The 23,221-nt window shown below is 33.5% G+C and overlaps 1 protein-coding gene and 1 pseudogene across 1 annotated transcript in view; both read left to right on the forward strand.

Moving 5' to 3' along the window:
* NKAIN2 (sodium/potassium transporting ATPase interacting 2) overlaps window positions 1-23,221 on the forward strand; it is a 946,372-nt gene that overhangs the window by 63,843 nt on the left and 859,308 nt on the right. The gene's annotated exons all lie outside the window — the stretch shown is intronic.
* On the forward strand, window positions 2,934-3,411 carry LOC150007711 (large ribosomal subunit protein eL30 pseudogene; annotated as a pseudogene).

Raw genomic sequence — 23,221 nt, forward strand, 5'->3', positions numbered from 1 at the left:
GACTTTCCAGTGTATCATTAGTTAAGTTGTGATCAAATGATCTCACCCTGAGAAGACTGTTCATAGCTATAGCATTAATGACAGAAAAGCTGATTTGTGCTCAGGCTCTGACAGCCTATGGGCAATGCTTAGAGCAGAGCTGATACATTTCTTGGAGCCTTCATTGCCTGATGTTCCTTCTGGGCCTAGAAGAACACCTGTGACTATGCTTTGTCCTAAGGGCTCCCGTGCAGTGTGCTGAAGGTCAGAACTTGTCCCCATCTAATAAATGCATGCCTCATCTTCCTCTCCTGTTAACCTTGACTTTTTAAATCTCAGCTAAGGAAATGATGCTAATTCACCAAAGCCTAGGTATTCTGCCATATCAATAAAGCTATGTTATAAGTCAAATCATATAGTTACCATGAAAGGTATACTTAAATGAGAAGAGACAGTTTGTCATTACATTTGTACATACCTTTTTCCTTCTTTGAGCTATAAATATCAAAATATCATAGCACATATGATAATCCTTTGGAGACAGATATTGCCTTCTCCAGCCTGAGTTTTTATTCTGTATGTGTGTGTGTGTGTGTTTGTGTGTGTTTGCGTTCTCTTGTTACTGGTTTTCTTGTCTTGTTTTTCTTTTGCTTCTCTTGTTGAAAGCGTGAGGAATCTGTAAAATAGTTTCAGAATCTGTCAGTTAGCGTTTTTCAGATTGCTACAGTCTGCTTTAAATATACAGGAACTAGTGAGATTATAATTGGTTCCAGTATTATGAGCTTTATACTGTAAATAAACAGGCAGGACATCACGGGTAACTTAAAGAGTGGATTTCACTGATCCACACTCCTGTTTCAAGATCAAATAAATCACCCTTCATCTCTGGATTTTTAAATTCATTCATTCACAGATATTTATTGATTGTCTTCCACATACCAAATACTATTGTGGGAGCCAGAGATAGAGTAATAAACAAAACTAAGTCTCTACTCTAACGGAGCTGTCTTAGTCTGCTTGGGCTGTTTTTACAAAATACCATAGACTAGATGGCTTATAAATGATAGAAATTTATTCCTCACAATTTTGGATGCCAGGAAGTCCAAGTTCAAGGCTCCAGAAGATTAGATATCTGGTTAGGGCCTGCTTCCTAGTGGCCATCTTTTTGCTGTGTTCTCATATGATGGAAGGGACAATATTTGCTCCTGAAATTTAAAAATTGTGCCAGCTGAATCCAAGTTAACCTCCTAAAAATTAGTTAGTTATATAGAACAATTAGTAAAAGCATTATATCAACCTTTAATAATTAAACTTTCATACAGCAATACTCTGCTTAATTATCTTTGCTTTTGTTGAGACTTTATTGCATTTTTATGGTCATCTGTGCTCCATGAATATGTTCACATTTTTCTCTGTTCTTTTAAATTGAGTTAAATGAACTGTCCTAGAAAATACCAAGTATGCTTAGGAACTTTTTAGTCAAAAAAAATATTTATTAAAATTGTCAGTAGGTCAAACACAGCTTCTTTTCATGTGAGGAATGCATGTGTATTGACTAATACATGTCTGTTGTATCATTTATGAAATCAGTCTCTTGGAAATTTTGGTAATTTAACCCTGATGCTTGAATTTTTCTCAAAGCAATAAATATTGCAAGAGATTGAAGAAAGTCATTAAATGTTAATAAAAAGCTATATCTGATACTATATCAGGATAAAAGGTCTTTAATTTAGTTGATTCTGAGAGTGTCCTGATGGAAAGACAACTCTAGAATGGCATTTATTTCAGCACGAAAAATTTTATTATACACTGTCTATTTATTCTTTTGATTTAATCTTTATTGTATTATTTCCATTATCATTTAGCCCCTTATAACCCCTCACCCCCAGCAATCACCACACTGTTGTCCATGTCTGTGAGTCCTTTTTCCTTTTTAATCAATCCCTCCACCCCCTAACTTCCCCCTACTAACTGTCATCTGCTCTCCATCTATGAGTCTGTCTCTGTTTTGTATGTTAGTTCAGTTTGTTCATTAGATTCCACATATGAGCGAAATCATACAGTAGGAGCCTTCCTATATTTCACTTAGCATAATGTTTTCCAGGCCCATCCATACTGTTGCAAAGGTAGAATTTTCTTTTTTCTCACCAAGTAGAATTCCACTGTGTAAATGTTCCATAGTTGCTTTATCCACTTGTCTATTGATGGATACTTGGGCTGCTTCCATATCTTGGTGATTGTAAACAATGCTGAAATGAACAGAGGGATGCTTATGTTCTTTCAAATTATTGTTTTGGGTTCCTTTGGATATATTCCCAGAAGTGGGATTGCTGGGTCAAAAGGCAGATCCATTTTTAATTTTTAGACGTATCTCCATACTGCTTTTTACAGTGGCTGCATCAATCCACATTCTTACCAAGAGTGCAAAAGGGTTTGCCTTTCTCCACATCCTCACCAGCACGTGTGTTTGTTGATTTATTTACAATAGCCATTCTGACAGGTATGAGATAATATCTCATTTTAATTTTAATTTGCACTTCTCTGACGATTAGTGATGTTGAGAATGTTTTCATATGTCTATTGGCCATCTGTATGTCCTCTTTGGAGAAGTGTCTATTCGGTTCCTTTGCCCATTTTTTTATTGTGTTGTTTGTTCTTATGATGTTGAGTTTTGTAAGTACTTTATAAATGTTGGATATTAACCCCTTATCAGATGTATTGGTGAATATGTTCTCCCATGCTGTGGATCATTTTGTTGATGATTTTTTTATTTGCTGTGCAAAAGCATTTTAGTTTGATGTAGTCCCATTTGTTTATTTTTTCTTGTTTCCCTTCCCTGGGGAGATAAGTCTGATAAAAAAATTCTGCAAGCAATGTCCAAGATTTTCCTGCCTATGTTTCCTTCAAGGATTTTTATGGGGAATCCAAACTGGGCCATGAAGAGCTTTGCATTGTGGGAACTTCTTCCTTTCTGACTCCCCGGCCATCTTGGCTGCTGCGCTTGGTAGGGGTCCGTCCTGCATCTAAGGCAGGAAGATGGTGGCCGCAAAGAAGACGAAAAAGTCGCTGGAGTCGATCAACTCTAGGCTCCAACTTGTTATGAAAAGTGGGAAGTACGTGCTGGGGTACAAGCAGACGCAGAAGATGATCAGGCAAGGCAAAGCCAAACTGGTCATCCTTGCCAACAACTGTCCAACCTTGAGGAAATCTGAAATTGAGTACTATGTCATGTTGGCCAAGACTGGTGTCCATCACTACCGTGGCAATAATATTGAGTTGGGCACAGCGTGTGGAAAATACTACAGAGTATGCACACTGGCTATCATTGATCCAGGTGATTCTGATATCATTAGAAGCATGCCAGAACAGACTGGTGAAAAGTAAATCATGCAAAATTTTTCTTTAATAAAACTGTCCAGATCTTGGTTTAAAAAAAAAGGATTTTTATGGGTTTGGGTCTAATATTTCAGTCTTTGACCTATTTTGAATACTTGTGTGTGGTATAAGAAGGTGATCTAGTTTCATTTTTCTGCGTGTATCTGTCCAATTTTCCCAACACCATTTATTGAATAAGCTATGAAAATCTCTAACTCATCTCTTAACTCTTTCTTATAGCCATGCTTATTTTGAATTGCTTCTAAGGATACTAAGAAGGATTCTGTAATTGTTTCTGGAGCTTTTCTCTCTAGAATAAACCAACAATATGATTTATTACTTGAGTAAAACTGGCTTTTACTGTGACTGATATAGATTGCTACAGGTCAATTTCCCTTGATCATTTCACTCAAGGTTTTTGCTTATTCACTTTTCATTCTCTCCTGTAACCTCAATTTTTCCCCTCATATTAACATTGTTCTCTTCCCCTTCAACCTCTGCCCTCATTTTACTTTTATCTTGTCTCTCTCCTACCCTTGGCAGTCAAGTTTCTTAAAAGAATAATTTACACTCATCGTTTCATTTCTTTAAGTCCCTTTCTGTCTTCAACCTATTATAATCTCCTTCTTCCCAGACTCTCCAAAGGAAGGTTTTGAGGAAACAACTAGGATCTTAATTAGCAAACATGGTACATGCACTTGTACTTGCATCTCTTCTTGTCTGGGCAGCATTTGACAATGGACTTTTCGTAGTAAAAGTTTCTCGTATCCCATGGTTATTATACCCATTACTTTCTTTTTCCTGTTTGCTCCAGCCTTTCTGGGTTGCTACCTTTTATCTTAAAATAATTAGTTATTTTTCAGCCCCATAAATTTTCTATTTCTACAGATTTTACTTCTATCATCCCACCATCTCTCCTATTTATTAAATTGCCATGCTTTTATATGATGAGTTATTTTCATAGCTATACATCTCTTAATATTCAATACATATTTTTCTCTAGACTTTTCTTCTGAGTTCTAGAGTACCACCAACTTATTGCGCAGGCCATAACCCAGGGAGGTATCTCAGCTGTCTCTCTCACTATTCACACCTAATCAATTATGAAGTCTTTTTGATCTTACCTGTTGAAGCTCTCCTGATATTAGGTATTTCTCATTTTTCATCTCCATTGTTACCCTTGGGTCTTATTTGCTCTCACCTGGAATAGTATAGTAATTTTCCTTCAACATATATAATCCCCCACCTTAAAATTTGTTAGTGGCTACTTGTGTATTAGGAACAAGTCCATGCTCATCAGCAGAATATTATATCATTATTTCATCATGTTTATATCCTTTTCTTTAGTCACTTTATTTTTATTAACCTTAAGAAAATCCATTGTATTGTTGATCAGTTAAGAGCAAAAGTTGTGAAACCGTACTACTTGAGTTCAAGTCCAAATTATTTGTGAATTGCCCAAGTTATGTAGCCCTTTTGAACTTTTGTTTTCTATAAAAATATGAGAATGGAAACATTTACTTCACAATATCATTAAATGAATGATTATTTGTATGTTTGGTACATAAATAGGTACTCAAAAGTATTAACTATTGTTAATTATTTGTGATTTCCAGGTTCTTTTATACTATTTCAAATATTTATGCCTCTGCATAAACCATTCCCCATTCAAGAATATACTTTTTTACCTTCAGTTTATTATTCAAAATGTAGCTCAAGCATTTCCAATTCTCTCCAGTTTTCCCTAAGCACACTGTATCCCAGCCCCATTCCCCTGCCCCCCCATACTAGTTCAAATATAAGTTTTGGCGGCTTTGAGAATTCTTCTGTTATTCATCATACAAGGTTGGCAAAAGTAGATTTATTCTTGTAAGTATGAGAAACAGTTTGTTGTTGTATTATTATTTATTAATTAGTGTATTACTTTCCATATGAACAACTGTAAACCTACTTTTGCCCCACCATGTATACTGGGTTCTAACTGTTGGTTTACTCCAGTTTTCCTTTTGAAGTTGTGAGCTCCTTAGGGGTAGGGTTATGTCACATGCATCTCTTAACCTCCAGCATTGCTCAAAGTCTGCTGATACCAAATAGGTTCTCAATGAAGATTTGAAGAAAAAAATGGCTGTCTAATGGAATAAGTTAATGGAAATCTAGCAGATGATGTTAGGAAATGATGCTGAGAACGTTACAAGAACAAGCAACAGCTACAGAAAGATGCTTATAAACAAAGCCAAATTCACCATGTCATTCTATAAAAGATCTTTTTCCCACTGTTTGGCTTTTTTGTTGAAAGGATTTCTTCCATATTTGACAAGAGGAGATTTTACAGGATGTGAACATTTGCAAGAATGCTTGATGTCATCACCTAGCGTGATATTACTACAATTTACTAGTTGTGACTCATGGCCTAGATCAGTGATTTTCAACCTTCTTCATCTCATGGCACACATAAACTAATTACTAGAATTTTGTGGCACAACAAAAATACATTTTTTTTGCCAATCTTACAGAAAATAGGTAGAATTTTGATTCATTTACACTGTATGGATATTGTTTTGTATTGGCTGTCATCATTTTTTTTTAATTTGACAATGTAAGGGAAGAGAGGTCAGTGTCCCTGACTGAATAGTCAGGTATTGCATGTTTTAAAAACTCTTGTGGCACACCAGTGTTGAAAATCACTGGCATAGATTGTAAGCTCTTTCAGGGCAAGGCTCTTCTCCTGCACATCTTTATAATCCCCTACAGCAGATTTCAGTGTTTGTACTTGTAGGTACCTAATAAATGTAATATTTGATAAAATTAAAAAAATATATATATATATATATACAAATTAAGTTTAGCAGGTACATTTTTTCCTTGTTGGCTTGCCATTAGAAATAATTTTATTACTTATACTTGATTTTTAATATCAAACTGCTTGTGATATTTTTCTGAATGTTTAAAATGAAAGTAATCTATTCTTCTTAATTGTAAATAAGATGTAGTCCCAAACTGAGATTTTCTAGTAAAACATGCATAGTTCACTCATAATCACTTATTCGATTAATGTGAACAGACAAATAGAATGGTTTAGGAATTAATCAATTTCAAAATTAGTTGTAAATCTCTGCCTTTACTTTATATGACAATGGTGTAAGTAAATAAAGTTTTTACAAACCAAATCACCCCATTGGTTTATTCACTGAAGATCTTTCACATTTTATATAAACATAGTTACTTCACCATATGACCCACTCTGTCTTGTACTCAGAACTCTGAGTAATGTTAGAAAATAATAGTAATAATAATAGGTTGATGATAAAAAAAAAACCCTAGTCAGTTCTTGTTTGTATTTTGAAGATAAAGAATAGTTAAAAAACAACAAAGAATAAAAAGGATAAAAAGGAAAGTAAGGAAACTACCTACTAATATAACAGCTTATCAGGAGAAATTTTCTTGTTCCAAATAAAGCCCGTTATTGTTTCTTTAAATTTAATTTTTCAATTACAATTTACATTCAAAATTATTTTGTATTAATTTTAGGTGTATGTATAGTGGTTAGACAATCACATACTTTACAAATTGTCCCTTCAACCTTTCAGGTACCCAGCTCACACCATACGTAGTCATTACATTATTATTGACTCTATTCCCTGTGTTGTACCTTACATTTCCATGACCAGTTTGTAGTTCTTCACTGTTTTCACCCAACCCCTTAGACCCCTCCCCTCTGACAACCATCAGTCTGTTCTCTGTATATTCTTGTTTTAAATCTGAAATGTCCAAAGAATTAGAAGACCCTGCAGAGTTAGTTGGTTTTATCCTAAATTCAATGAACTTAAAGACTAATTAAAAAAAGAAAATAACCAGGAATATGTACTTTCAACAAAAAAACAAAACAAAACACCTTAGAAAAATGAAATTTGCTTTCAGTGGCTTTATTTGTAATTAAACTCAGTAATTGTATCTATTAAATACATAGTAAATACTGGATAAGATCCAGACTTGTACATTACCAGCCCTTAATTGACTCTTATCAGAAAGTGCTCAGTATGTTCGGGTATGAAAAGGTAATCTACTGAGGGTATTGCATGGACCATTAGCTCTTTACAGCTTTTTTATCTTTCCGTCTAACCAACAGAATGAGTAGGTCCCTGTCTTCAACACTTACATTCCCTTCCAGAATGCTAAGTTCAGGCAATTATGAATTGATTTGAAAGCTGAATTATTACCTCGTTAATCTTGCATCAATCCTGAGTTACAGTTTGTACACAGAAGGAATAGGAAAAACGTAATGATTCTCTTGTCATTAAGTGGGAGCTAAACAAATGCACAATTCAGGATCCACAGGGACACATTTTAAGTCACTCAAGTCAATTCATATCCACTTCTTGAATGACTGTGTGAATTCAGGTGCTTTCTCCTGGGAAGACTTTGGGGAACACATGCTTTTCCATTTAGTTACCTACGAAAACTTCCCCTCAACAGTGGAATTGTTCTCTACTTATGGCACCCACTTTCCACAACAAAGCATTCAGTAATAGCTGGTTATTAGAAAAAGTCAATACTTTGAAGGATAACCCTGGTGAGAGCAAAAGTAAGTTAACTTTTAAGACAGGGCTATAAGGCATTCTTTCACACAGTCTTTATGAACTAGTTTTAAGGCCTGGTTTTCCATAAAGGTGTTTTTATCTATATTGTCTTTTATGATACACTGAAAATTTTTTGACAAAACTTGATAATCTCTACAACATTTTACAATGAGTAGCTAGAATTGATGATATCATGTGGAAAAGAGCTCAGATTCTAGATTCATGGATTTTCAAGCAAACTCAACAATCTTTGACTCTATTAGGAGCACTGATGAAAACACAGATAAGAGGCAAAATTCTTGTTCTTATGGAGTTTACATCTAATTGATGAGATAGATAATAAACACTAAATGAATGAATGATGTTGTGTGTTAGATTAAGAAGTGCTGTGGATAAAAGAAAACACCCGTGAGTCAGAAAGTGCTGCTGCTGCTGTTGCTGTGTGTGTGTGTGTGTGTGCGTGTGTGTGTGTGTGTGTGCATGTTGGGAGGAAGAAAATTGGTTTCCATTTCACATAGGTTGGTCAGGAAAATTCTTCTAAGATGGTCATATTTGTTCACAGACCTGAAGGAGGTGAGACAGTGAGCCGTGTGGATTTCCAGAGAACAAAAATTCCCAGCAGAGAGAACAGAAATCTCACCACTGTTTCTTTTTGGGTGTGAGATTTCTGAGCAAAGACTAACATTTTCTAAAATGCAGTTAATTCCCTTCTCTATAATATGGGACAATTGTAGTACTTGACTCAAAGAGAAGCTGTGATAATTAATAAATAATATCTGCATTACAGAAACATAATAAACGCTGGATGAATGTTGGATATTATTATATTGGTATTTGGAAATAGTTTATTTTTCAAATCACTTTATTCAAAGCCTTTACATATTGATTAGTGCACTGTAGGATTCCTTATTTAAATTAATCAGCTATAATAGAAAATATTCTAGTCTTTTAGTGGATATAAATAACATTAAATGCTCAAGTGCTAGAAGAGAGAGAAATTGCTCAAAGTTGTTTTCTTCTTTTGAATTTTTCTTTTTGCCAGTTACATATGTACAAAAACACTAGTCTTTTTTCTTGCCTCTATAGTTAATTTTCTGATCTTTAGAGCTACTTTCAACTCTTTTAGCTATTTTAAAAAATTTTTGTCTTTGTACATTTAAAGAACATGTTTATGTTGCTGCTTCTTGATTTTAATTTTAAATATTATCTATCCGTTTTCCACTATAATTAGTGAGGGTTTGGCTCATTTACGCCATCATATATGTACACTTTTAGTCCCTCCATTCTACCAGTTTAGTTGTATCATAATTTTGGTTAGATAAGTATTCAGTCGTTATGGTATTGTGACTATGAAGTGCTATTCACAACTGCATAATGAATATTTTAACTTTCTTGTGTGATTTTTGTTTCCTTTAGTCAGTAATTGTCTTTTCTGTTATTAATTTTTCTCATTTGTTTACCACTTTACCCCCAAGTACTCCCTCAGAAATATAAATTTCCTTAAAATATGCCTGCATATTTTGGATATCTTCTCAATGCAGTCTTCTCAGAGGTTCTTTGCTTGCCCATTCCAACTAGCCATTTACTGGCCTGGCTGTTCTGTAACTTGGCTTCCGAGCCAATTTTTGTCACTATCATCTCCTGGAGACCCCCTTTGCCTCCTCTCTTTAGTTGGATCCTGTTTCTAGAATATCATATATTCCTTCTTGCTTTGTTCTCTTGTTTTAATGAAGTTCACACCTAAGAGCTTCCTGGGAAAAGGTGCATGAGAAACATTTTCTTGACACTTTTCACTCACAATTAATAGCTGGCATGAGTATAGAATTATATTATGGAAGTAATCCCTTAGGACTTTGAAAGTATTTCTTTTCTGACATTAACTTCTAATATTCTATTTAAATGTACGATGCCATTCAGATTTTAAAAAATTAACCTGAAAGCAATTTATTAGAAAATATTCTTAGGAGAAATTGGTAGAAAAGTGAAGAAGTGAGCCTAGAAAAGGAAAGAGGCCAAACAAGGATGTAATGTTGAGTGTAGTTCTACTGAGGAAGCTTTAGAGAAAGTGTATCACACATCCTAGAGTTATTCTTACCAGGACCGAGGGAGCTACATTGCTTATACTCCTGCACCCTACAGTCAGTGCTTAAGGCCAGCACCAGGAGGGCATAAGTCCCCAGGCTCTCTGTCAGCTGAGGCAAGGTGAGAGCCAGCAGCCTGAGGTAGTTCTCTCATGGACAAGATGAAGTGGTGATATTGGAACTGAAAGCACACTAGCAACTGATGTTCACAGAAATGATGTAGAGATCTGAGGGAACATGGGCAGACCTCTAACTCTGTCTGTCATATTATTTTATTAAAAAATAGCTGATAAAAAGCATTGGTCTGTGACTCTGGTACTCTGACACTAAGCTGACACTCATTAAGCATGCTGAAAGTGAAGTTATGTCAGGTTCGATCAGACATTCGTGGCCCTTAAATCACTTAACTCTTATATTCAATTATGGAGGAATAAAACAAACAAAAAGATGTTATTCAGTGCTGGCTACATAATCAAAATTGTCAAAAAAGGGAAGTGTAATTAGTTATGGGAGTCTATATTTTTAACTCTCTAAGAAATGAATCCTTATTATACCGCCTGAAATTGTTATTGGAGTCAGGTATTTTTCTGTTATATATGTTTTCTAAAACATCTTATACTTTCAAGTATTTGATTAGGACTTACCCTATGTTAGGCACTAATTTTGGTGCTGGAGTTAACAGTTTGAACACGATGAATAAGGCCTCAACTCTTAGGGTGCATACATTCAGATAAGGAGAGACAATGAGTAAGTAATAAGTGTAAGGAAGATACCAGATAATGATAAGAACTGTAAAGGAAATACAATGGAGCGAGGTGAAACTGGGGTACCAGAAACCTGTTTGGATGATCAAGAAAGACCCTTCTGAAGAAGTAGTATTTAAGTTAAGTCATGGTAATAAGAAGAGGCAACATGGAAACTCTGGGGAAAATTTACTCAGGGAAGAAGGAACTCAGGGGCACGGGGAGGAATGAGCGTGGTGTGTTAGAGAATCTGAAAGAAGATGTGTCTGGAGCATCAGAAAAAACAAAAGAAATAAGGTTTAAAGTTACATAGGGCCAAATCATGAATGGATTTTGCATTTTATTACTTTGTTTTAAAAGTCATAGAAGCCATTGGAGAATTTTAAGCAGGGAAGTGACACATCTGCTTTATATTTTTGAGATCTCCACTGAAAATGTTACGGACAATGGGGGTAAGAGTAGAGACAGGGAGAATGTGTTGGAGGGCACCTCTTTAGTCTAGACAATGAAGTTGGAGAGAAATAGGCAACTTCTGAAAATTATTTACCAATGGGGAATGGATATGGGGCTGAGGAAGGGTGAAGTAATATTGACTTCCTAGGTGTTTGGCTGGAGAGACTGAGGAGATGATGGTAAGATCATTTTCTGACTTTTTCTTATTTCTTTACTTATCAAGTATGTGTTCATAATAATGTTGCTTTACTCTTCTTCAGGCACAGAGTTTAACTGTAGGAAATTGTGACTATTCACCAAATCCTCTTTGTACTTCATAAATGATGATATTTTCCCCCTTTTCTTGGTTTTAAATGTTGAGTTAAAATAATTTTTTTGACATACAGGAAGGGCAAGAAAAGTTTTGCTCATATCATGCCATCTGTTTCTTTTTATTTCTTTTCAAGAAAATTCTCCAAGGAAATGCATTGTCTTTTTGATGCCAATTTTGTTGTCAGAGAGACTGTTACATCCAAGGTGTGAATACTGACTGGTTGTGTGGCCATCAGTACTGGCTTACTGGGTACTTCCTTTCAACCATGGGGAACATCTGGCTATGCATCATGCTGAGCCGTGAGAAAGATACTTTCCTTCCCTCTTCTGATGTGGTTAAAGTTGGGCTGAATTCCTAAATCCTAGTTTGTGATATAATTATATTGTATCTGTATCTTGGTAGATCTGTAAACTATTTCTGGTTTAAAAAATCACATTACAAATTTTCCTGATGACCTGGTTTATCTAAGTTATCTCTTGTTTTTGAATGCTGCATCCTAACTTCAGAAGCATGTTTACCTGTTTGCAATTCTGATTTGGAAAAGGCAAAATTAAGGGAAAGCAGAGCTTGTATACCATCATTACTGAATGCATCTCAGCAGTATGTGAATGAGCACAGTTCCTAATACAGAGCCTACAGGTGTACTACTTAAAATGATTTCTTAAAAATGAAAATATCAATGAAATTTAAAAATGTAACTATTTGCTCTAGAAATGTATTTTTTAAAATTATTGATTCTCATTACAATGAGATGCGGTATTACACTGAAAAAGGTTCATAAAAATTGAGTAGGTATATAAAAACATTTATTTTTATTATAAGATGTGTCTACTATAGAGAACTGAAGAAATATATATAAAGTTGTGAAAAAGAAAATAAAAACAACTTGTAAACCCACTGCCAGAGAACAACTACTGTAGCTGTTACTGGTTAATTCTTTGATATTTTCTCTCTATACATATGTGTCTGTATGTGTGCATACACACAAGTATCTGTATAAAACATAGGAAGAATATAATTATATAGAGAGTTCAAAAATTTGAGATCATTATGTTTACACTCTTTGTATCCCACTTTTCTATATAATGATGGGTATATATTCTACATACCATAATATACTTTACCTATCCCTCTATTTTGAGGACTTTTAAGTTGCTTTCATTATATTTAGGCATTGAGGTTGTTCAGTAATAAATTATGCTGAAATGAAATAGTTTTAAAAATATATATTTAACAGAATTTCTGATTTTTTAATAGTATAAATTCCTAAAATAAAATTTTTGGTTTAAATGTATGAACATGTTAACGGTTCTTTTTATAAACCATCAAATAACATCCTTTGTGTCTACAAACAATATATTTATTACATTTTGATAATTTGATATATTTTTAAATATAATTTGCTTATTTCAGTCTGCCTTTAATTATTGGTGAGGCTGAACATTTTATCTTATAAGCATATGCATTTTTTCCTGTGAATTTTACACCCATATTTTTATCCATTTTTCTTACTGGGTGGTGTTTTTATTGCGATAATACTTTATTTGTTGATTTGTCAGGAAAGCACACCTTTATTATATGTGTTTTAAGTTTTTTTCTAATCAAACCTTGCTTTAAATTTTGTTCAATACATTCTTGATATATATATAGATTTTAAGTTATATATAATTAAACCTATTTACCTTTTCTTTTGTAATTTTATTTCATATTTTTGTGTTTAGGAGACTTGAAAATATTTATCTGTCTTCTATAGTTTTATTGAAAATTTTAATTCATCTAGAATATTTCTGACTTAAAATTTGGGAGATGCAAAAACAGGATTTTACTACTTTGATTAACAAACTTTCCCAGGATTATTAGCTGGACAATCTAACCCACTGTGAAATTTCCTTTGGGAAATTGTTTTTATTGTTGTTGCTGTTATTATTGTTACTATTACCACATATCAAGTACATATATTACCCCCAGGAAGTTTCAGGGCAATTTCTTTAGTTCTCCTATTCTATTAATTCTTATGTGTTGTCATGTTGCTTTAATTGTTTCAGTGTGTGTATATATATCCTTTAGTCATTTTTATATGTTTAGCTATTTGTTAATTTAACCTAACAGATAAATATTGCTGAGATTCCTAATTATTTTTGTCACTAGAATTTCATTAGATTTCACTGAAAATTACTGTTATATTCTCAGAAGTCTGCCTGCTCATATCTGTTTTCCACCCTCAAATATAAGATATTTTTCCTTTTTTTTCAGAAAAATTTTAGTGTCCTCTATAAAATCCTATTGTATTTATCATATTCCTTTTTTTTTTTTTTTTTGCAGGAAAATTTTAGATCACTTACTAGTTTTATGGAGAAATTTTATTTCTTCATTTGTAAGAATGTAGGATGAACATTAATTTTTATAATTTTAACTTACTGTATTTTCTTACTGACTTTAATGCGTAAAGTTTTTCTCATGCATTTCCAGGCATAAAAATGATCTGGGAGTATCAGTAATGTTATCTTCTTATTTCTACTACTTCTTATTTCTATTTCATATCTGATAGCATTTGCTAAAATTTCTATAAAGTTATCAAATAATAATAAAATATTTTTGTTTTGTTTTTTATTTTATCAGAAATGCATATTTTGTTTTCTCTTTTAGCATGATATGTATGTAATATTATTTAAAATACAAGCATACCTCATTTTATTGTACTTTGCTTTATTATGCTTTGCAGATACTGTGTTTTTTACAAATTTATGGTAGGTGGCAATCTTGTGTCAAACAAGTCTATCAGTGCCATTTTTCCTATTGTATTTGCTCACTTTGTGTTTATTGCATTTTGGTAATTTTTGTAACATTTCAAACTCTTTTATAATTATATTTTTATGGTGAACTCTGATCAGTGACTTTTCATGTTACAATTATAATAATTTTAGGGCATCAGCAACTGTGCCCATAAAGGATGGCAAGCCTATTTGATAAATATGTGTATTTTGACTGTCCCAACAACTATTTTCCCATCTCTCTCCCTCTCCTCAGTCCTCTTATACCTGGAGATACAACAATATTGAAATTAGATTAATTAATAACGATGGCCTCAGAGTGTTCAAAGTGAAAGGAAGAGCCTCACATCTCTCACTTTAAATCAAAAACTACATATGATTAAGCTTTGTGAGGAAGGCGTGTTGAAATCCAAAACAGGCTGAAAGCTAGGCCTCTTGTTCCAAACAGCCAAGTTATGAAGGCAAAGGAAAAGTTCTTGAGAGAAGTTAAATCCAACACTCCAGTGAACACTCTAATGATAAGAAAGCAAAATACGGTTATTGCTGATATGGAGAAAGATTTAGTGGTCTGGATAGAAGATCATACCAACCACAACATTCCCTTAACTCACAAACCCAATCCTGAGCAAGGCCCTAACTCTCTTCAATTCTTTTACGGCAGAGAGGTGAGGATGCTGCAGAAGAAAAGTTTGAAGCTAGCAGAGGTTGGCTCCCGAGGTGCAAGGAAAGAAGCGGTCTCTGCACAGTGAAACAGCGGCTGCTGATATAGGAGCTGCAGTTAAGTTATCCAGGGGTGTAGCTAAGAGAATTAGTGAAGGTGGCTACACTAGACAACAGATTTTCAGTGTAGACAAAACTGTGGTCTCAGACTTTCATAGCTAGAGAGGGAGAAATCAATGACTAGCTACAGAGACACTCTTGTTAGTGGTTAATGAAGTTGGTGACTTTGAGTTTAAACTAATGGTCGTTTACCATTCCAAAAGTCCTAGGGTCCTCACTGATGATGGCAAATCTGCTTTGCCTGTGCTCTTTTGATAGAACAACAAAGCCTGATGACAGCACATAGGTTTGCAAAATGATTTACTGAATATTTTAAGCCTGTGTTGAGACCCGCTGCTTAGAAAAAAAAGATTCTTTCCAAAATACTACTGCTCAGTGACAATGCACCTGGTCACCCAAGAGCTCCGATGGAGATGTACATGAGATTCACGTTTTCTTCATGCCTGCTAACACAACATTCATTCTGCAGCCCATGCATCAAGAAGTAATTTCACCTTTCAAGTCTTGTTAAGATATACATTCTGTAAGGCTGTTGCTGCCATAGGTAGTGATTCCTCTAATAATCTGGGCCAAGTAAATTGAAAAACTTCTGTATATGATTCAGTATTCTAGATGGCATTAAGAACATATGTAATTCATGGAAGGCATCAAAATATTAATATTGACAGAAGTTTGGAAGAAGATTATTCCAACTATCACAGCTGACTTTTAGGGATTCAAGACTCCAGTAGAGGAAATAGTTGTAGATGTGGTGGAAATAGCTGCAGATAATAAGATAACTTGACTTTGAAGTGGAGCTTGAAGTTGTGACTGAATTGCTGCAATCTTATAATAAAACTTTCATGGGTGAGGACGTGCTTCTTAAAGATGAACTAAGAAAGTATTTTCTTGAGCTGGACTCTACCCCTGAAGAAGATGCTGTGAAGATTGTTGAAATGATGACAGAGGATTAAGAATTTTACATAAACTTAGTTGATAAAGCAGTGGAAGGGTTTGAGAAGATTGACTCCCATTTTTAAAGAAGTTCTACTGTGGGCAGAATGCCATCAGATAGCATGGCATGCTCCAGAGATGTAATCAGTGAAAGGAAGGGGCAGTCGATGAGGCACACTTTGTTGCTGTCCCATTTAAGAAACAGCCACCCCAAACTTCAGCACCCACACCTTGATCAGTCAGCAGCCATCAACATTAAGGCAAGACCCTCCCACCAGCAAAATGTATGACTCACTGAAGGCTCACATGATGGTTATCATTTTTAGCAAAACTTGCATACTAAATGAACTATAGTATAAGTAAATATAACTTTTATATGCACTAGGAAACCAAGAAAAAATTGTGTTTCGCTTTCTATGATATTTGCTTTATTGTGGTGGTCAAGAAAAAAATCCACAATATCTCTGTGGTATGCCTATACAATAAATTATTTGTTTTCTTTCTCTTTTCCTAAAAAGTGTGTTTAAAATCAAGAATACATATTAAGATTTATTAAATGTTTTTTTTTAATCCTATTGAATCTGTCACTTTTTCTTTGACTTTTTTTTTCTGTGTTATATTTGATTGGTAGATTTCTTAATGTTAAGCCATTCTTGTGTTACTGGAATATTCCTTATGAGGTCAGGGTAGCTGCTGATTTCACTATATTATTGAATTTGGATTGCTTGCATTTAATAAAACACATATTACTCTCTAATCAGAACTTAGATGTGCATATAGAGTTTATGAGAAATAGATTCCAGGCCAATTACAATTCATTTTCAGTGGCAAGACGTATTACTATGTTGAGAAATAAGAGGTTTCAGGTTCAATTCCATGTACTCTGTAGATAGTGATGGAATAGCCGTAGATTGTGGCAGGGTACTCTGTAGATTGAAGACTATTTTCCTCCTTTTCTCCTTCATGTCTTACCCTCCTCCTTATCTTTTTTCTCCTTCTCTTCCTTCATGTGGACCTGTAATGCTCTCCTCCATCCTTCTTCCACATAGCCCCCCACCCTCCCACCTCAAGTACACACTCATGTCATTGCCTACCTAGTAAACCATTATTCCAGACTTTATTCAAAAACAACTTCTCTGGAAGATTTTCTTGGCCTGACTAGTAGGGATAATGCTTCTCTCTTCCTTCTGGTATTGTGCCCCAATTCCTGTTTTCATTGTTGAAATTGTTTGAGTAGTTTACTTTTTTTCCCCTAGAAGATTCTGTTTTTTTCATCTTTTAAACTCTAAAGCTTAAAAAGCACCATAGTGTATGCATATAATTTTATTAAAAAATCATATTAAATGTATTCCTTTTCTAGGCATTGACTTGCTCTTGGGAACTGAGTTAGACTGTAGGTGCTATGAAGTCATCAAGAGTTCTACCACCAGTTCAAGATCAAATGGAACTCAACACAGATAATTCCAAAATTTTTTCTGAATGTATTATATGTCTGTTTCTCAGTTAGATGTATTGTCTACTTAAAAAGCATGATTATCTTTTAACAAATATGTAAAAACTATGGACTTAGTTGATCTAAAATGAAGAATTTTATATTTTCCTTCATGCTTTGTTCTATGCCATTTCATATTAGAGTGAAGGATGAGTTGCTATAACAAAGAAACCGTGAAATACAGTGCTTTAAGAACACATAAATTTTGTATTACTCATGTAATATTCTTGGGAGGAGCGGTTTAGGTTGTTGGCACAGCTCTGCCCCTTGTGGTCATTCAAGAACTCAGTTTCTTTCAGCTTCATCTTTCCAGCATCACTTGAAGGCATCGAGACAACTGGAGCATGAGCACTTGAATACTCTAGGGGGAATAGAAAAGAAAGAAAAGGGAGAACATTCAGGGCCCACATCACTTCTGCTTACATTTATTTGAGAAGATTTTAGTACCATGGGAATACCTGCAAGGGAGACGTGACAATATATCAGGGGAAGGTGTAGCAGCCTTACTGATGGAGGAGAGAGTGAGTGGGATTTAATGGTGCTCTAGCTCCCCTCCCCCTTAACACAGCTTTACTCAAAGCCTGCATATTTGAAAAGGGAAATTTGGGCCTCAATATATTAAAAAGAAACCTAAAAAGTTTATCACTGCTTTATCTAAAACTTGCAGTAAGAAAAATAATGCTTATATAATGTATGTCGGTATGTTTTTGTTGAATGACCTGGATACAATCAAAGGTTAAGGTTTTGGTTTTCAGAAGGTATAACCTTGGACAATAAAGATTAATTTTTTTATGTCATTTTGCATCTTTAACTCTGTTTTAACGTAAAAAGCTGTATTTGACAGAAGGATAAATATTTACTGAAAACATCAAATTTGAAGTGGTTCTTTAGTCAGCTTTAGTGTAAGTGACCAAAATTGCCAGATATGATTCTGAGATTTCCATCAAAGTCACATTAAAGGATAACAAAGCTGTGAACAAGAAAAACGCCCAACAGGGACTGCTAATAGTGTCCTGATTAGGCTATGGCCAAGGAGGGATCTCATTCCAAAGAATGAGTCAGAAAAATAGAAACAAGTGTGTGTGTATGAAGAATAGTTACACCTCTTCTGACCAGTGAATGGGAACCCAAGGAGGGCAGAAGGAGAAGTACTACAGTATGTGAAATGAAATGAGGCCAATTATAGCAAAACCTGATGTAGTGTTTCTAAGTGTCATAATTTGGATTGCTCAGTAGGGAACTAGCTTGGCTTAACCTGTAAGAAGAGATATTAGCCAACTGAATGCATAGAAAATGCATTATCTTTCTTAAGGAACTGTTTCCATAATCTGTCTTGTGTGTATGCCCATTTAAAATATTGTGCATTTTGTATATAATGCTTCGCTTGTGGTAATAAAAATAAATTGCAGTTCAAAGCATGAAATCCTATTAAGATAGTTACCTAGTGTCTAATATGATAGAAATATGAGACTGATTTTTTCTGTAAACCACTATCATGATATAGATATATATTTCTTTCACATACATCATATATATATATATATATATATATATATATATATATGAAAGAAAAACAGACATTTTATATTGACCTATCATACATAAAAGAACTGGAATGAGCAGGATACTTTTAGATGTATTCTGTAAATCTTTAGTAAGGTGTTGCCCTTAAATTAAAATAACTATTACTATTATTATACATGATATGATTGTCAAAATTCAATAGACCATATTACTAAAATAGAAGATGCCATATTTACAATTTTGTATTATCTTGTATTTGATAGATTTTATTTAACTTCACCTAAAAGATGAATAGACAAAATGTCTGAAATTTTTTGTAATTTAAAGAGATTGTTAAAAGATTGTTAAATCTTTTTAATATTGCTAAAGTATATAATTGGTAATTTTCATCATCTAAAAATTAATTCCTTATTATTTAATATTAGCATTTGTTTTAGTTTTTGCATAGTAAAGTATATCAATTATATATGTAAAATAAGTTTATATGTATTATACTGTCATTATTTTGGTAAACTCCAGGTATAAGGCATTAATTAAGGAAAAATATCACTACTTTGAATATAATGTTGAAATAAAGGACAGAGTGTTCTTTCCATTCTGAAAAAAAATTCTCTCAAACTACTTGAAAATAGAGGAAGTAATTTTATTATAGCTTTCAAGAATCATCTATGAGTCTTCATTTAAAATAAATAAAAGTAGTTTAAAGGTGTTATCAATGAAATTGAATGCAAAATATTTTGTATATGTACTGTTGTGAACTGACTACTAATAATATAGACCTTATTAAAATGGAATTTACCTTTTACTCAATATTAAGATCAGGGTGTGTGTGTGTGTGTGTGTTGTTTGGGGGACACCTTACTTTTATGTTAACAAAAATCTTCCCTCCAATAAAATAGTCCATTTCCTATCATGTTATTGAAGTAATTGTGAATTAAAGATTTGATAACTGGAACCTTATAGCACACATTTGTTGTTCATTAATCATGGTGATTTGTTTAACGATTTAAAAAGAGTGCTCTAGAGTCTTGTAAAAGTTAAAATTTAAAAAGCCACTGTTTAAAGAATAAGAAAATTGAAACAAAATATATTGGTATAGTTGCACTCCACATGCCTGTGTTTTATCATGTTTCATGAATTTAAAACACACCAAAATTTTTCAGAAACTAAGCTGTTAAAACTTGGTGGCTTTTTGTTTTGTCTGTATTGTGCTCTTGTGTGTGTTTATGAACACATAGTATGTATTCCATCCTTTTAAGGAAGCAAATATAGAAATGAAGTAATTGGTTTTTCAAACCAGTTGTGTGTGTGTGTTTGTGTGTATTCTTTATGCTTTGGGAAAATAACTTCTCTAAAGGAATTTCTTACACTTTTGCTTTTAGCTTAATTAATACTCTAATTATTTGGATTGTGTAAGAGAAATTTAGTAATTATAAAATTGGTTGGTTGCTATTTCTACATTTCTATAATTCTGATATTCTGTCCGGATACTTCCTAGGTTAACAATTCACAGGCAGTAAAAGTAACACATTACAAACAATTCATTCCTATTGGTCATAATAGCAGATAAAGCATTCATTCAACTCAGTGTAGAGACCAGTGGCTAAGTCTGTGACAAAAGGAACATGGTACAATATTGTACCTCAGATTGCTATTACAGCTGAGAACTGGCAGTGTCTTTATTTTGCCCTGATCATTTCAGTTGTTTTAACAAAGTCTATATTTCTATATAATTTACTGTATTAAATATACAGCCCATTCTATTCATTATCCATCCCTGTTCAATCTGTCCATTAGATTTCTCATTATCTCAGGTGCAAATAGGAAGCAATTTTAACATTTCACAAGGTTTGTTCAGTTTTAAGTGATAGAAGAAAGTGATTGATAATATATTTTTCAGTCATATTTTAAGTACCTTATTCGATTTTGGACCTTTTAATAGATTTATTCACATAGAAATATGTTAGGATTTTTCTTATGCATATTTACCCCCAAGCCCTGTATTCTGGATACCTTTCTTTCTGAACAATGTCAAGAGGTTCCAGTGTGATTTAACTTTTTAGTCAGGCTGCAGGGACAGTTGGCCTCTGATAGGATTACAGGATAACTTTGTATGAAATTTGCTTCTGATTAGCAGCTACACGACTTGGCCTCCTACAGCTTTTGTGTTTATCTTTTATTAGTTACTCTGATAGTCCCTGTACAATAACTGTATTTTCATCATTTCTGACACAATAAAAAGGGAGAAAAGGGATGTTTAGATTAAACATTTTCTTGTTAATCAGATTTTGTACGCTTAATTTTTGCTTGGAAATAGTTGATATTTAGCTTGAAAATACTCACGTATAAATAATTAACAATAGGAAAATAACAGTGGCTACAGAGGTTTAAGAGCAATTAACAATGAATCTCTAAATTCTAAATGAGAGGCAAATATATTGCCTGTGAATCATGAACAGCCGATGTTCTAAGGAAGTACAAGAGAGGGATGTTTAGATTGCTTTGCATTAGTTTTATAGACTACATTTGCCTGCCAAGTGAAGGTTTTTTAGTTCATTATTGCCTTTTATTTTGTACAAATGTTTCATTTTGTACACAAGGACAAGAAAAGCAACCACAAAATGGTACTTTTTGTTTGTTTGCTTGTTTGTTTTTAGTTCATCTAGGGCAGTGGTTCTCAACCTTCCTAATGCCATGACCCTTTAATACAGTTCCTCATGTTGTGATGACCCCCAACCATAAAATTATTTTCATTGCTACTTCACAACTGTAATTTTGCTATTGTTATGAATCATAATCATAAATCGTAATCATAAATATTTGATATGCAGGATGTATTTTCATTGTTACAAGTTTAACATAATTAAATCATAATGATTAATCACAAAAACAATATGTAATTATATATGTTTTCCGATGGTCTTAGGCGACCCTGTGAAAGGGTCGTTAGACCCCCAAAGGGGTCACGACCCACAGGCTGAGAACCGCTGGTCTAAGGCATAGTACTTTCCTATACTTTTACTTTATGGTGCTGTTTTCACATCAACTAATAAGCAGTGAAAAAAACAAAATGGCAAATATATGGACAGTTGAAAGAAGATGAAAATGTTTAAATTCACTCATAATAAGACAAGCGTATTAAGTCATTGTTACCTATAAGTTTAGCCATCACAAAAGCATACTTGTCATATATCATCTGGCAAAAGGAAATGTCCATACAACGTTCAAGTCAAGACTTTGGCAGATATTAATGCAATCTTTAAAACTGGTCATACTTTTTGATAAGGGTATTTTATTTTTAGAAACTTCTAAAGGAAGAGTATGGATGACAAGTTGTTTATAAATATAACTTAATAGAGTATTATGTTACTTTCACAAGACACTTTTTCTTTTGCAGGTATTAAACTATTTTGGAAGAATAGTAAAGAATTGGAATATGCTCAGTATATGATGATAAATAAGAAACAAAGACACCAAATATACATACATTACTATCTAAAGTCTGTAGAAATATATGTATATTGGAAAAAGTGTGGAAGGAAAATAGAGAATACTGTCAGGCGTGTGTTGTGCCTAGGGTTATGATGAATTTCGTACAACAAATCTGTGTTAATTCTAGTGTAATAATGGAAATTGCATATAAAAAGAAAATTGAAAACTAAACTCAAGCAAGTAAATAACCTTTGTTTCCACCTGGAACATGTTGAATAGAGAAAGGGAAGTATATAAAGTTAATTTTTAATGGACTTGTCCACAAAAGTAGCCAAACAGTTTTTTTAAAAAGGAAAATCAATCAGTTGGTCAATTCTTCAGAACAGTAAAATATTTTCTCAGTTGTTCCAATGAAATTGCTTTTTAATTGACTATGTTGACTAACTGTTTTGCAGTTATTTAGACATGTCTTTGGAGAAGAAACTATTGTTGAAAAACACTTAGTGAAACTTAATAACAGGACACAGTGGGAGATCATTAAAATGAATCTTCTTGCTTCATTGAGGTGATATATTGTAATGCAGATTGTATTGATTTACTGAAAATATCTGTATAAAATCAGTGTTTCTTAACATGAGCCTATATATTAATATCTGTCGATTATAAAAATCAGAATGCAAGTTTGGTTGATACTGTTATACCAAACAACCAAGCTAGTTAGATTATCATATTATTATTGGATCATCTTTAGATTTCTTTCTAGCATTA

Source organism: Furipterus horrens, unplaced genomic scaffold (genome assembly GCF_987537825.1).
Source record: "Furipterus horrens unplaced genomic scaffold, mFurHor1.1.pri manual_scaffold_6, whole genome shotgun sequence".
Classification (NCBI taxonomy): domain Eukaryota; kingdom Metazoa; phylum Chordata; class Mammalia; order Chiroptera; family Furipteridae; genus Furipterus; species Furipterus horrens.